The sequence below is a fragment of the Topomyia yanbarensis genome, chromosome 3, assembly GCF_030247195.1.
Source record: "Topomyia yanbarensis strain Yona2022 chromosome 3, ASM3024719v1, whole genome shotgun sequence".
NCBI classification, from domain to species: Eukaryota; Metazoa; Arthropoda; class Insecta; order Diptera; family Culicidae; genus Topomyia; species Topomyia yanbarensis.
This window is the reverse complement of record NC_080672.1, coordinates 242,847,614-242,863,024: the sequence shown is the minus strand read 5'-3', so window position 1 is coordinate 242,863,024 and position 15,411 is coordinate 242,847,614. Positions and strand designations below refer to the sequence as shown.

The 15,411-nt window shown below is 42.1% G+C and overlaps 1 long non-coding RNA gene across 1 annotated transcript; it reads right to left on the bottom strand.

Moving 5' to 3' along the window:
- Nucleotides 1-1,183: 1,183 nt before the first annotated feature.
- On the bottom strand, nucleotides 1,184-1,787 carry LOC131691994 (uncharacterized). The gene is made up of 2 exons (XR_009305893.1): nucleotides 1,462-1,787; nucleotides 1,184-1,397 (listed from the first exon to the last, which is right to left on the bottom strand). It is a non-coding gene; the product is annotated as an uncharacterized LOC131691994 (long non-coding RNA).
- Nucleotides 1,788-15,411: the final 13,624 nt, after the last annotated feature.

Below are 15,411 nucleotides of genomic sequence, written 5' to 3'. Positions count from 1 at the left end.
ATATATATATATATATATATATATATATATATATATATATATATATATATATATATATATATATATATATATATATATATATATATATATATATATATATATATATATATATATATATATATATATATATATATATATATAAAAAAGTCAATGTTTGTATGTATATGATTTATGGACTCCCAAACGGCTTAACCGATTGCCGTCAAAATTTATACTTAGTAGGCATTTGTTCTGGCGCGTATTTGTGTGCTATTGGTTTGGGATTATCAGCCCGCCAGATGGTGCTTCGGAACAAATTGTGTTTTCCCCCTATTTCATTGAAAGTCGCAGCAACGCGCGATGGGTATTAGCTAGTATAACATAAAACGCTGCAAAATTAGCTTTATAATACAATGTTTACACTACAGATTTATAACACGTTATAATAGCAACAAGAAAAATGTCACAAAGATAGCATCAAACCCCGTTTTAACTGATAGTGCGAACGTTGTATAACAATGTAATTTATCAAATAATTTCATTTGTTATACCACTAATCGACCATGAAATACTTAACCTTAATATTGTTTACCTAAGTTCATTAGTATATTATTGAAAATTTAAATGGAAAATGAAATTTTGTTTTTTAAGGAGAATCTGTATATTTCCGTTGGCGTTCTCAATATGGAGCTTTTCTTTTGAATATATTTTCTGGACAGACCAGCCTATTTTTACTAGATGGATCAGCCAAATCTAGCCAAACATGTTAAATGGTCCTAAATGGTTAAATGACCTTCAATAAATTATGTTTTAATAGGGAGGGTGTATAGCAAATTGTAACATATGAAAACAGGAGAGTGAGCAAGAACGTGAGTCGATGTGTGTGATAGATAAAATTCATTTGCACGCTCTTGAAAAAATAATAATACATCCTTATGTGATGGCGTTTTGCGTGTTCCGGCAATCGCAATTTTACACACTCTTCTTATGCGCTAAATACATGTTTTTCTTCAAATAATTTGAGTGTTGGTGTCTAACCACGAGAGCTCCACTTAAAACGTATAACAAAAACTTTTTTCACTGTTAGCTACTTTAAACACATTAAAATAGCAAATCTATTGGGACACCAAAAATCTGCTCATTATCATCTCAGATAAAACACAGTAAAAAACGGAATAAACTGGGATATAAAAACACTATTAGGATTAGGAATTTTATAGATTTATCTACTGGTGTAATTTTCGGAAAGAACATGTTAATTATTAACTTCTATCTGAGCTGCTTGAAAATGTACTTTCTAGATTATTTCGTTTCAACGGCGATATGAAGATGAGTTGGCTGGAGCTGTGCGAGATCTCGATCGTATGTATTTCTTGCGATAAAAGTGTTGCTGTTTTCGATCACGAATGCGGCAGCTACTAAAATCAAATAAAGAAGAATTTTTAGTAAGTTATCGTTAGGACATACCGTTTTCAATTTCACATGTTCATTATTATGCTAAACCCGCAATTGCTCATCATTACAATGGCACCATATTCAAATGTTCAAGCTCTAGCTTAAACTTTCATTGTTGACGTCGTGAATAAGAACTTTACAAGTACGTATAATAGCGAATCGAATTCGACGATATGATGTGGTTTGATACTTGTGCCAATATCTCTCGGTATTATTGAAAAAAATATTAGTTATTTTCGTTTCTCTATGCTCGAAAGAATAAAATAATTATCATCATAATCACAATACCTTCTACATATATATATCCAAAGAGGACATATTATGTGACGTTATGCTCGATTGGCTCCGCTCAGTGTCTCCGCCTAACTATGAATATAGTAAATATACTCATCATCTGTCATGTAGCTTAGAGCCTTCTAGTTAGAGTGTGGCCAAGACGAGTTTGGCGTATCCAAACGAGCAGAAATCTGACGTATTTCTATTGTGAATACGTCAAATTTCATGCTCGTTTGGATACGCCATGACCTTATGGCAACACTCTAACTAGAGTGCTCTAATGTAGCTCTGTTATATCTCACTAAATTAGGCGGTTCACAGTTTTCGTGTGCGTGCTCTAAGGGTACATGTTGCATCGGAGCGAGTTTTGGAAAAATGTGTTTGCCAAATCGTTACTGGTGTGCTATCTCATGACAAGTGCCATTTAGCACATTTCGACAAAAATAATTTTTAACGCTTGTAATTCAATATCTTAAAACTTATAAATGATAGAAATTCAGAGAAGACAATTGATGCTTCCATCTATTCTATATTAATCTCTCTAATATTATGGATATCGTTTGACTATATCAAGAGATTTGCTAAAAATGTAACCAAAAGTTGCACTCACACGTGTTATAAGTGTGTATTGTTGACAAAATTTGTATGACGTGTCATAATTGTGCATGGAAAATTTTCTATACAAATAGAGCATCAATTAGTATCTTAGGCCTTATTTGATCTAGAAAGAGTCGGTGAGACGCACTTTAAAGAAATCGGCCAAGGAATCTAGAATAAATAATATGTTTTACGTTGCAGTGTTGCCAACCATGTAATATTTCCAGTTTAAAATTAAAACTGCATTTTTCTCGAAACACATGTATTTTATATGGAAAACTATTATGCCAATGTGTTCCTCTGACATTTTGCCTTTCTCAGGCCCGGAGGGCCGAGTGATTTATACCATTCGATTCAGTTCGTTGAGTTCGGCAAATGCCTGTGTGTGTGTGTGTATGTATGTGTGTATGTATGTATGTGTGTATGTGCGTCTGTGTGTGTATGTGACCAAAAATGTCACTCATTTTTCTCAGAGATGGCTGAACCGATTTTGACAAACTTAGTCTCAAATGAAAGGTGCGACGTCCCCATAGGCTGCTACTTAATTTCTAATGGATCCGACTTCCGGTTCCGGAATTACAGGGTGATGAGTACGAACACGCAGAAAATGTCGATTTTAATAAATTCTGCAATGAATGTATAAAGGTGAAAATTTTTCCAAAATATGACCACAACTGCTTCGATTTTAGTATTAGGTCACTAACATCCATTCAAAGTCTATTTGGCCACCATCATCGGTTCCGGAAGCCCCGGCGGAAGTATCTAAATTCACAATAACAGTCACATCGGTTTTTCATAGTCCCAAATGATAGCTATGGTTTCCCCACAGATGTCTATAAAATTTCGTACGGATCGCTTATATGGGTCCGAAAATATAGACTAAATCGTCCGGTCACATATGAAATTCCCATATAAACCGGAACTAATTTTTTTTTCAAATTTCAGAAATCGAATTCGTATTTTTGATACCAAACAAATTTAAAATGCACGAAATGTTGAGATTTTATGTTATCTCGAAATTTTTTTTTTATAAAAATCGACTTTTTGGGACTTTGCCGATTTCGCACCTTTTTGCCTTTTTCAATACAAAGGTATTGCAATTGCTTTGAAAACCGACTCTTTAACGGAGGCCCGAAGGGCCGAGTGACATATACCATTCGATTCAGTTCGTCGAGTTCAGCAAATGTCTGTGTGTTTTTTTTTACAATCGAGAAGACCTTTACGTCCTAGCCCAGTACACGTGCTATTGGTAGGGTCCAATCTACCGCACGGGGTGCACTGGGGGCGTGTCGGGCTCGAATGGTGACGCTGCCATTAATACCGACTAAACTCCATTGGGCTCCGCCATCGTTCCTCCCAGGAACTACCTCTCGGTATTACTTCTGGGGGGATGGCTGTACTAAATGTACTCATTCACTCTCACTCACGCGTTCATACGTCCTGTATGAGGCTTACTTGGGTGCTCTCTCTATCGCACCTTGATTCACTCTCAAACACTCCCACATGAGGCTGACTTTTGTGCTCACCTTTTTCGTTCCTTGCGAGGCTGACTTGTGTGCTCACCTTACTCATTCCTTGCTAGGCTTACTTTTGTGCTCGCCCCACCCATACCATGTGAGGCTGACTTGGGTGCTCACCCTATCACCTGATTCACTCTCGATCGTGCCACTCTATTGTACCTCTGTCACTCCCCCTGGCATCCCATGTGGGACATTTTCCTTAGGCCCCACTTCTGACATACCATGCGAGGCTGACTTGTGTGCTCACCTTTTTCATTCCTTGCTAGGCTTACTTTTGTGATAGCCTCTACCATACCATGTGAGGCTGACTTTTGTGCTCACCCTTAACATGCCATGTGAGACTGACTTGGATGCTCACCCTTTCACTCCTCTGCCACGCCATGAGGCATCGATAGCTAAGTCCCAACATACTACGCTAAGACTCTCTCGTCTTGTCATGAGGCAGTCCACTTATACGCCTATACACTCACTCTTCTGTCTTGCTTTGGGGTGGCTGGGTTTACCCATTACGCGGTTGCCAATCGCTGCGCCAAATCTGCCTCGGCATGAACAGACCATTCACTCCCTTTTTTGCGCTTGGCCTTTTTCGCTCCAGCTAACCAATCACTAGTTAGCCGTGCCCGTCGTCTGTTGCTCGGTTCGCCAGATTACCTGTAGCCTACTGGCAATCTGGATGGTAGCAGCCGAGACTGCGTTCCACTCCTCCACCGATTGACACATCCGCTGAATAAGGGTATCAGGGGTTGTGTCCCAGCCACAGACGTCAAGCATTGCTCTTCTTTCGACGTCGAACCGATGACATACGAACAGTATGTGTTCGGCAGTTTCTTCTACACCTGGGCAGTCCGGGCAGACTGGGACCTCCGCGTGCCCGAACCTGTGAAGGTACTGTCGGAAACAGCCATGGCCTGACAGGAATTGTGGCAGGTGGAAGTGAAAGTTCCCCGTGGGGTCTTCCCACCCAGCTCGATATGCTAGGTATCAGCCGGTGGGTCCACCTACCTTTCGATGAGTTGTCCCACTCACGCTGCCATCTGGCGACCGAGGTCACCCTGGTGCGCTCGCGGGCTCCCCTATTTCCACGTAGCTCAAAGCACTTCTCATCTTCCCGAATGACCAGCCCTACTGGCATCATGCTCGCTATCACGCAGGAAGCATCGTGTGATACCGTGCGGTAGGCAGATATCACTCTGAGGCGCACACCTTTGAGCTGTTGGACATCATTGTCGATAGAGCCGCAACAGCAGTCGACGCTCTCTTGCATGTATAGTCGACATGTCTACCGAAGGTCAGCTTGTCGTCTATAATGACTCCGAGAGACTTCAGACTTCGCTGTGAAGTGATCGCGACTTCTCCCACATGGATAACTGCATGTTGTGCCGACTTGCGGTTGTTGACGATAACTACCTCCGTCTTATGATGAGCGAGCTCCAGGCCTCTCGCGCTCATCCATTCCTCCACCGTGCTGATCGCGTGTTTTGCGGTTAGTTCTACCTCAGGAATTGACTCCCCGTAGACCTCCAAGGTTACGTCGCCGGCAAAGCCGACGATCTTGACCCCAGGAGGGAACTTCAGTCTCAGAACCCCGTCATACATGAGGTTCTATAGCACCGGGCCTAGGATCGAGCCCTGCGCGACTCCGGCGGTAATCGGAACCCTTTTCTGACCGGCATCGGTCTCGCATAGCAGTACGCGGTTTTGGAAGTAACTTTCCAGGATCCGGTACAGACCCACCGGTAGGCTAAGCCGGTGTAACGAGAGCGCGATGGCACCCCAGCTTGCGCTGTTGAATGCGTTCTTCACGTCAAGTGTCACTAACGCACAGTATCGAATACCTCGCCTTTCCGTTGGATCGCTATCTCGGCAGTATTTATCACTGAGTTGAGAGCGTCCACTGTGGACTTACCCTTTCGAAAGCCAAACTGGTTGCTTGACAGACCGTCCATACCTTCCGCGTACGGGGTTAGCCTGTTGAGGATGATCCTCTCAAGCAGTTTGCCAGTCGTGTCGATCAGACAGATTGGTCTGTACGCCGATGGGTCGCCTGGCAGCTTCTCGGGCTTCGGCAACAGCACCAATTTCTGCCTTTTCCATCTATCGGGGAAACGGCACTCGTCAAGGTATCTCTGAATAGCTAGCCTGAACATGTTCGGGTTCGCTATGATCGCTGCCTTGAGAGCGTTGTTTGGAACTCCATCCGGCCCTGGAGCTTTGTTCATTGCTAGGGATTTAGCCACTGCGAGTAGTTCTTCATTCGTCACTGGAGCCACCATTTCGGCCGTGCCCGCACTGTCTCGTAGTAGTAGCGTAGCAGCTGCAATAGAACACACCATTGATCTTGGCAATCGCAACACCCTCGGCGGAGGAGTGTATTACCTCTTGGACCGGGAACCGTCCCGTTGTACAGATTGCCACCATTCCAGACCCGTCCGACACCCAATTGCCGTTGTCGGCAGGGATGCGGTACGGGTCTAATAAGAGGGCGACATCTGTCCTCGACTCCGAAACCGACTGCCACAGCAGCTGTTGGGCTGCTGCACAATGGTTAAGATTTAGCTGTGTGACGTTCACGGCTTCTTCTTATTTACCTCACCGAAGGGACACGAAGGTCCACCCATAGCATGTTTATGGGCTTGCTTCTTAGCGGTGCAGATAAGGCACTTGTGTGCCTTAGTGCAACCCCGCTCTTTATGCCCCTCCTCGCCGCAGCGACGACATAGCTTGCTCCTATCTATGCCCTTGCACTCGTAGGCTTTGTGGCCGGACTCAAGGCACCGATAGCACCTATCTACTGAAGGGGGCTGGGGTATGCTAATAGGGCATACCGACCAGCCGATCTTCAGCTTCCCTTTCTCGGTTACCTTTTTGGCATCCGCCTTCAGTAGCCTGAGGTAGGCTACTTGGGTGCCAGAGGGTCCATCTCTAAATCGCACAGAGGCCCGCTCGATTGTGACGTCGCATTGTTCCTTAACGGCTGCGACGACATCTTCTGCGGTCGTGAACTCGTCCAGATGCTTGCACTGGAGGGTCATTTCCGCCCCTAGCGACCTGACTTGGGCGCCTTCACCAAGGACCTCTTGGGCCAAGGCCTTGAATACCGCACTAGATTGTGCGCCTCGCTTCAACACCAGAAGCATTTCTCCCGTGTTGGTGTGTCTCACGCTACGCACATCTTGCCCAAGGGCCGAAAGGCTTTCGGCTGCCTTCATCGACTTTAGGACGTCGGCGTATTTGTCCTTGTCGGTTTTTAACCACAAGGCCTCGCCTCTGTCCTTGGCGTTCTTCGAGGGGCCGCGGTACCTCCGGTGTCGGTGCCGCCTTCTTCCTGGTGACCAGCGTCCAGGGGTTAACGCCCCCTGCCCCGGTCGCGCCGGGATGCTGGTACCAACGCTCTGCTCAGCGAGGTCACTCTCGCCCTCGCTTACCTCGGCCAGACGGCGTTTGGCCTTAACGGTTGCACGCCGTGTGGTGTCGGTTTTTGAACCCTCGCCTGGCGACTTCCTAGGGCGCTTCGCGTTCGACGCCGTCTTACGATTGCCCTTGCCCTTGCCTTTTCCCTTCGAGGGGAACTCGGCCGCCGCTTCGAGCGACGTGGCTGCTCCATAGAAGGTGAAGGCCACTGTCTGAGTGCCTGTATCGACCTTCTCTCTTCCCTCCCTCTTGGAGGCCACTGTCTGGGTTTCTCTGTCGGACTTCTCCCGACATTCCACCCTCTTGGCATAAGCCTGCTGTTTCTGTCTTGCGACACGAACAGTTTTCCGGAGCTCCAGGAGACTCTGCTTTAACTCCTTGCTTATGTTTTACTTTGCGCTAGTGAACTCGATTATTGAATCGAGCTGCTCCACCACTTTGTACATCGCGGATAGTGGCCCGTCCAGTGCGTTGGTAGGGCTATTTCTTACCACTACTGGGGGTCACTGGTGCTATCAGATGCAGCACTCGTCGCTCCACTACTCTCCCCACGGGGGGGAGACCTCGCCAAACAACCTCTAGCAAAGGGGTTTGGCACCTCCGTTTGTTTATTTTTGTTTTTTGTTGACTTAATGTTTGATCCCACGAGTAGCGCGGGAATAAAAGTCCGCCACGCCAGAGCTCCGCATTAACGTGATAAGGGACGCTTACTGTGGGGGTTGCCCAGGTACCCCACAGGCTCCGTTAACGATCGAGCATCTTTTTCACCCCCTCGATCACTCATCCCTCGGCACGGGTCGCTTCACGCCTTGGAATTGAGGTTATGACCTATCTTGCTTTAGTTGACCTCGGCCCGGATCATCACAACCATCCTCCTTTACCAGGGCTTGGGACCTGTAGCTCTGGTTCTCAATAGGTCCATGTACGTATATTATTACAGACATGCTACTATTGAGATCCGTCATTCGCTAGATGTGCGTCTGTGTGTGTATGTATGTGACCAAAAATGTCACTCATTTTTCTCAGAGACAGCTGAACCGATTTTGACAAACTTAGTCTCAAAGGTGCAACGTTCCTATAGGCTGCTATTGAATTTCTAATGGATCCGACTTCCGGTTCCGGAATTACAGGTTTATGAGTACGAACACGCAGAAAATGTTGATTTTAATAAATTCTGCAATGAATGTATAAAGGTTAAAAATTTTCCAAAATATGACCACAACTGCTTCGATTTGTAGTATTAGGTCACTAACCTCCATTCAAAGTCTATTTGGCCACATTGGCCACCATCATCGGTTCCGGAAGCCCCGGCGGAAGTATCTTAATTCAGAATAACAGTCACATCGGTTTCTCGGAGATGGCTAGACCGATTCAACTAAACTTCGTCTCAAATGAAAGGTATTGCGTCCCCGTAAATGGCTATTTAATTTCATCCCGATCCGACGTCCGGTTCCGGAGTTACAGGTTGTGGCGTGCGATCACATAGCAAATTGTGACTCAAACCGACGCTCCGATGAAAGCAAAAAAGGTAAAAATTTCGCTAAAATGTCTCTCAAACAACTTAAATTTGCTGTTCTAGGTTACCGACGGCCGACCAAACGTTCCTTGACTAGATTGACCACCATAGACAGTTCCGGAAGTGCCCGGGAAAAGCGGCCATCTTTCAAAATTTACGAACTCACATCAGTTCCCGGAAATGGTTGGGCCGATTTTCACAAACTTAGCCCCAAATGATAGCTATAATATCCCCACAGATGTCTATAAAATTTCGTACGGATCGCTTATGTGGGTCCGGAAATATAGACTAAACCGTCCGTCACATATGAAATTCCCATATAAGCCGGAACTCAAAAATTTGTTCAAAGGGTGGACCCCATGAAATTTCAGAAATCGAATTCGTATTTTTGATGCCAAACATCTTTAAAATGTATGTAACGTCGAGATTTTATGTTATCACGAAAAATTTTTTTTAAAAAAAATCGACTTTTTGGGACTTTGCCGATTTCGCACCTTTTTCAGTTCAATATTACCGTGGCTGTTTTTTCTTTTACAAAACTTTAGAACTCGAATAATGATTTCTTTTCTTGTATATTTGTCATGTAATGTATAATAATAAAATGTAATATTTGCATTTGAAAGCTTTTAATGAATGTAAACAACGCAAACATTCTCGTGTTCATGATTGAGAAAGGCACAATTGCACCGCTAGGTGGATTAAAACAGGTTTTTACACATAAAAACCTCTAAAACTTCAATATAACTTGAGCCAATCCCAAGTTATAGTCATTTGAAGCAAAAACTCACAATTTCTCATCACGTGTCTCGCTATGTTTCAGAAAACAAGCTGAATTTCAAAATTCGTATAGTAATATGTCTCATAGTCTCTGAAACGATGAGGATGAATATATGTTGGTATACCGTTTTGGTGTTTCCTAATATACACTGACAATAGTGTTAGAGAATCAAACTAGTTCAAAATAACACATCCATTTTTTTACGTCGGATTTTATTTTGTCTTATTTTCATTTTATCATGTTACAACGTTATAATAAAAAGATGGGTGGGTAATGTCTGCGACATAACCGGAGTGAAGTAGAATACACTTAGGATTATTTATATGAATATGTAGGTTATCAACGGAATTTTTCGGAAAAGGGAAAGACTTCTAATTAATTCTTCATTAAAATAATGGTGGTCATGAAAAGGACCGTTTATGTTCGCTTTGGCAAATGATGCGCTGAATTCGATTCTCTTTGAATGCTGCTGACTTCTGCTCTCTATTTCCGGATTGAACTGTTGTCCATGGGTGCGATACTGACATGATTGGTGTAGCTGTAGCGTTATAAACCGTTTATTATTTCTTTCTGCATCGTATGGTGAAAATATTAAATTGCTGGATCAATTAAAGAAAGATGGCATTTGATCACGGGTTTCTTACAATAATATTGTATTGCGTCTACTATCTGCGTTTCGAAGGTCTATGTCTTCATCTCCAGGTCAAAAAACACTAACAATATTATCTTTGTTAAGTTGGTTTGAACATTTGAACGGAAGACGCAACGCACTGATCTACCTTAGACGGTCCCCGCACACATCACTCATTGCTCAGTCTGCTAGTGATGTGCGCGGGGACCGTCTCAGGTAGATCAGTGCGTTACGTTTTCCGTTCAAATGTTCAAACCAACTTGAAAAATAACACTAGTTTACAAGAAAAATGAAGCTTCAAGAAAAAGTAATTTTTAGACTAATTTTGCGTCGCTGAACACGAAAACAATATTCAAAGACGCGATTTTGTGATTTTCTCAAAAAACTAGTTTTTGAGCACTTCTTGTGGTTTTTAGTCAATATTTCGTGTCAAAATCATCCAATTAATGTAGTCAATATGCAGGTTGAAAGGTGCCGAGATGTCCTTTCCAAAAACATATAATATGTGTCGATCATATGTAAAAATTTTAGTGCTGCAAGCGTCCAAAGTTTAAAAAAGTTCTTCTTTGACCATTTTTTAAAGTTACTCATTTTTAATTGATTTTTTTTACAGAAGAACAAATCTTTTTTCAGACCTTTTAGAAGCTAAGATGACAGATAATATGTTTACGTTAATTTTAAACCTAATATCACTAACATCGAATGAAAAATGTTGATGCTATGGCACATTGAGCGAAATGGAAATTTTATGATTTTAGCAGTCCCTGCCCTGGTGCGGCGGTTTAGAGGGTGTAGCACTGGTCTCATAAGACAGTCATCAAATATTCGAGCTCCTATCGGGACTCAGTGGGATTATATCACTAGCCACGTAATATTCTGTGAACTGAGAATCGGCTGTGTAGCCTGTTGAAGCAGAAGGCGAAAATTCCTTTAATTTGTTAAATATGTACTCACCACAGACAAAACAAAACTTTTCCAACGAATATTTCCGCATTTTAAAAAGAGCACTTAGTTGTATAATGAAATATCCAAAACCATTCAAATGCCGCAGGATGGATGGATGCAATCTCGAGAAGACAGTAGCCAACACAAACCATAACTATCAAGTATAGAAGATTATTTCAGCCGAAAATATGATTGTGCGAAAAATAAAAAGTTACAGTTTTCACTCAGTGCTTCATACCATCTACATTTTTCATCAGATTTTTGTAACCATTGGCTTAAAACTTATGCAAAAGATTATTATTCTCATTAGATTTAAAAAAAAATTTCTTCTGTCCTTGATTTATTATAAAAAATTAACTAGAAATATGCATTTTTGCCTTTCTCATATAAAGAAAGGCTATGCAATCACTGTAAAAATCGACTTTTTAACCGAGGCCTGGAGGGCCGAGTGTCTTACACCATTCGATTCAGTTCGTCGAGATCGGCAAATGTCTGTGTGTATGTGTGTGTGTGTGTGTGTGTGTGTGTGTGTGTGTCATTTAAACTCACACAATTTTCTCAGAGATGGCTGAACCGATTTTCGCAAACTTAGTTTCATCTGAAAGGTATAACGCTCCCATAAGTTGCTATTGAATTTTTAGTTGATCCGACTTCCGGTTCCGGAGTTACGGGTTGAAGAGTGCGGTTACACAGCAAATTCCCATATAAACTGGTACCACCATGATGTTCAAATGATGTAAAACATATTAAAATTGATGTAACATTACTCTAGTTTGCGGGTCTGCATCACTAATGATCAATCATAGCAGCTTTGACCACATTGGCCACCTATGACGGTTCATGACGCCCCCGGGGAACCCGCCAAGTTCCTAAACTAATATCACACCCATTACACAACGAATTCTCTACCGATTTTTACAAACTTGATTTCAAATGAAAGATACAGTAATGCCATTGACTGCTGCTGAATTTCATTCGGTTCTGGCTTTTGCTTCCGGAGTTACAGGGGTGTTAGTAAGGATACACTGGAATTTCCCATATAAATCGGTACAATCGTAATACCTCAGAGGCTAAAAACTATTGAAATGGTCACCAAATTACTTCTAATCGCAGATCTAGATCACTGATTGCCAATCAAACATTCTTTGAATATATTGTCCACTATCGACGATTCCGGAATTCCGGGCATATTCCACAATTAAAGTCACATCGGTTCATCGGTGATGACTGAACCGATTTTCTCAAACCAAGTCTCAAATGGAAGGCAAAATATGCAGTTGAGTATTGCGTCGCCGCCCCTCCCCCCGCCTTGCCCTTCCGCCACCATCCTTCATCACTCCCCTCCTCTTAGACTACCCTCACGCCCGCATTTCCTTCACCCACCCCGTATACCGAAATAAGATGAAGGATTTTTGACGCATCCTCCACTCCCACTCTACTAACCCCCCATTCCCTACATGTTCAAACCCAATCCACCAACCTTTCCAAATTATAATCACATGAAGATAACATTGAACTCATGCTTATTAAGCTAATTAAATATTATTCTTTTGCCTTTCTTATATAGAAAGGTTATGCAATTGCTCCAAAAACCGACTTTCTAACCGAGGCCCGGAGGGCCGAGTCTCATATAACATTCGACTCAATTCGCCGAGATCGCAAAATATCTGTGTGTATGTATGTGTGTATGTATGTGTATATGTATGTATGTGTGTATGTATGTATGTAAGTATGTATGTATGTATGTATGTATATATGTATGTATGTATGTATGTATGTATGTATGTATGTATGTATGTGTGTGTATGTGCGGATTTGTTAACAAAATGTCCACATCGGTTTCTCGGAGATGGCTGGTTACAAAACAAAATTTGTTGATTTGTCCACATCGGTTTCCTGGAATTTTCTGAACCGATTTTGACAAACTTAATTTCAAATGAAAGGTCCATCAGCTGCTGTTGAATTTTGTGTGGATCCGAGTTCTGGTTCCTGAATTACAGGGTGATACGTACGATCACGCAGCAAATCCCGATTCTAACGAATTCTGCGATGGATGTAAAAAGGTGAATTTTTTTCCAAAATGTACACAACTGTTGAATTTGTAGATCTAGGTCCCCAACAGTCATGCAAAGGCTCTTTGGTCACACTGGCCACCATCGACGGATCCTGAAGTATCCAAATTCAGAATAACGGTTATATTGGTTTCTCGAAAGTGGCTAGACCGATTTGATCAACTTAGTCTCAAATGAAAGGTGTTGCGTCCCCGAAAACTGATATTAAATTCCATCTCCATCCGACTTCCGGCTCCGGAGTTACGGGTTGTGGAGTGCGATCACATAGAAAACTCCGATTCAAACCGATACCGCGATGAATGCAAAAAGATGCTTTTATATATACTTACCAAGTGTAATAAGAATGAAAGACATTTCCATAATGTTATATTGTACGAACCAGCTATTGTATCATTGTTTGGAGAAATGAGAAAGGCACAATTGCACCTCTAGGTGGATTAAAACAGGTTTTTTTTATAAAAGATCGAACATTAGACTTTTTTTTACTTTGGTCGATTGTAATCATAATAAATGTACATTCGATCTACACATATTATACGTTTTCGGAATGAGCATACCAATACCTTTCGAACTGTTTCGATCGGATCCTATTTGAAAATGCATCTTTAAAAAAAAATGGACTTTGTTTTCGTATTCAGCGATCCAAAATTAAAATGGTTGTCAAATGGTGGGATAACAAAATTCTCACAAGTTTCCTATCTCATGCCTCCACGCGAGTCTATGTCTATTGATGACATTTGGTCCTTAGACCGGCGATGACTGGGTGCTATCAGCCTTCTGCCGATAGTAGCAGAATGAGAGGGTGTGAACCGATCCAGTCGAGAAAACATTGCCGTAAAAATGAATAGTTGATCGGAAATTAGCCCCAATACGACTAATCTGACTAGTATCGATGATCATGGGTCAATAGGTATTGAAAATTCGTCGCGTCTGTTTTTATGAACCTAATTTCAAGCTCCGTTATCGATAACAAGCCCGTGCATCAGGTTAACAATCCTTTATATTTCCCTTCAGTGTTCGTTATTATCGCTCGTGTACTTGTATTCCACAAAAAAAAAACCGATATGGAAAATAAGAAATACTTTCCATCATTTATAACATCTCGCGCTATCTTTGTCTGTATAATGTGTTATCACTCGGTAGTTTTCAACCTAATAAATATATCGTAGAGAAGAAGTAACAAATTCCGTCTAAATACTGTTTCAATAAATAGTGATCCGGCCCATTACGCAGATAAGTTTAGCTTACCTAGGCAATACTCCCACGGTCGGCTGTGTGGAGTTCAAATTGCTTTTGTCTAGGGAACATAGAATACTCTCGGTAGCCGGCTGCCCAGAGTTTAAAAAGAACCAAAAACTAAACAAGATCTTTTCTTTTTCGAGTCATCGTGCACTCGAAGACTAACTAAACAACTACCTAATAAAATATGCTTTATAGGTCGCATCGCTTGCTTGGAGCGAATCCTAGACCTGATACCCTTCCAAACTACCAACTCCGCGACATCTATGGAAGAGTCTGATGAATCGTCGTCCTTCCGTTAAGTAGGTGGAGCATCAACACTTCCTGTCTACCTTATCCTTTATCCTTCCCCGTGAACGATGAAGATGGGGGCGGCCGGCAATGATGGCTATCATGCTGTTGAGGTTTTAATGTGGGTAGGATTGGTATGAATTCCTACTTACCATTTCGTAAGCAACTCTTATTAGATAATCAGCAGTCAAACATGATGAAGTCAGTGTGCAATCCGCCAAAATCATCGTCACAACGCAACGCAACGTATTCAGCGATCCAAAATTAAAACTTCTAAGACAATTTTCTTTTTAGTTTATCGCGATAACCCTAAAATTGTTAAAATCTGTCACATAAGATTCTGAAAATATGAAAAATCATTTTTGTGTAATAAAAAACAAAGCAAAACCAAAAATGAGGAAGCAAAAGAAAAACATTTTTTTTAAACTCGAATTTCTTTGAAAGAGAAATTGAGTATTATTTTCATGTTCAGCTACTCAAATTTGGTGCGTCTGACGCTTCGCACATCCTGTCGTAAATTCGAGAGGCTTTCGGCCGCCCGCATCGATTTTAGGATCTCAGCGTAGCTACCCTCGTTGGTTTTCACCAACAGGGCCTCTCCTCTGTCTCTCGCCTTCTTTTTCTTCGCGGGTCGAGGTGCGTTTGACTTCCGTTTTCTACTGACCACCAGCCATTCGCCATCTTCTGCCGATGGCGCCGGC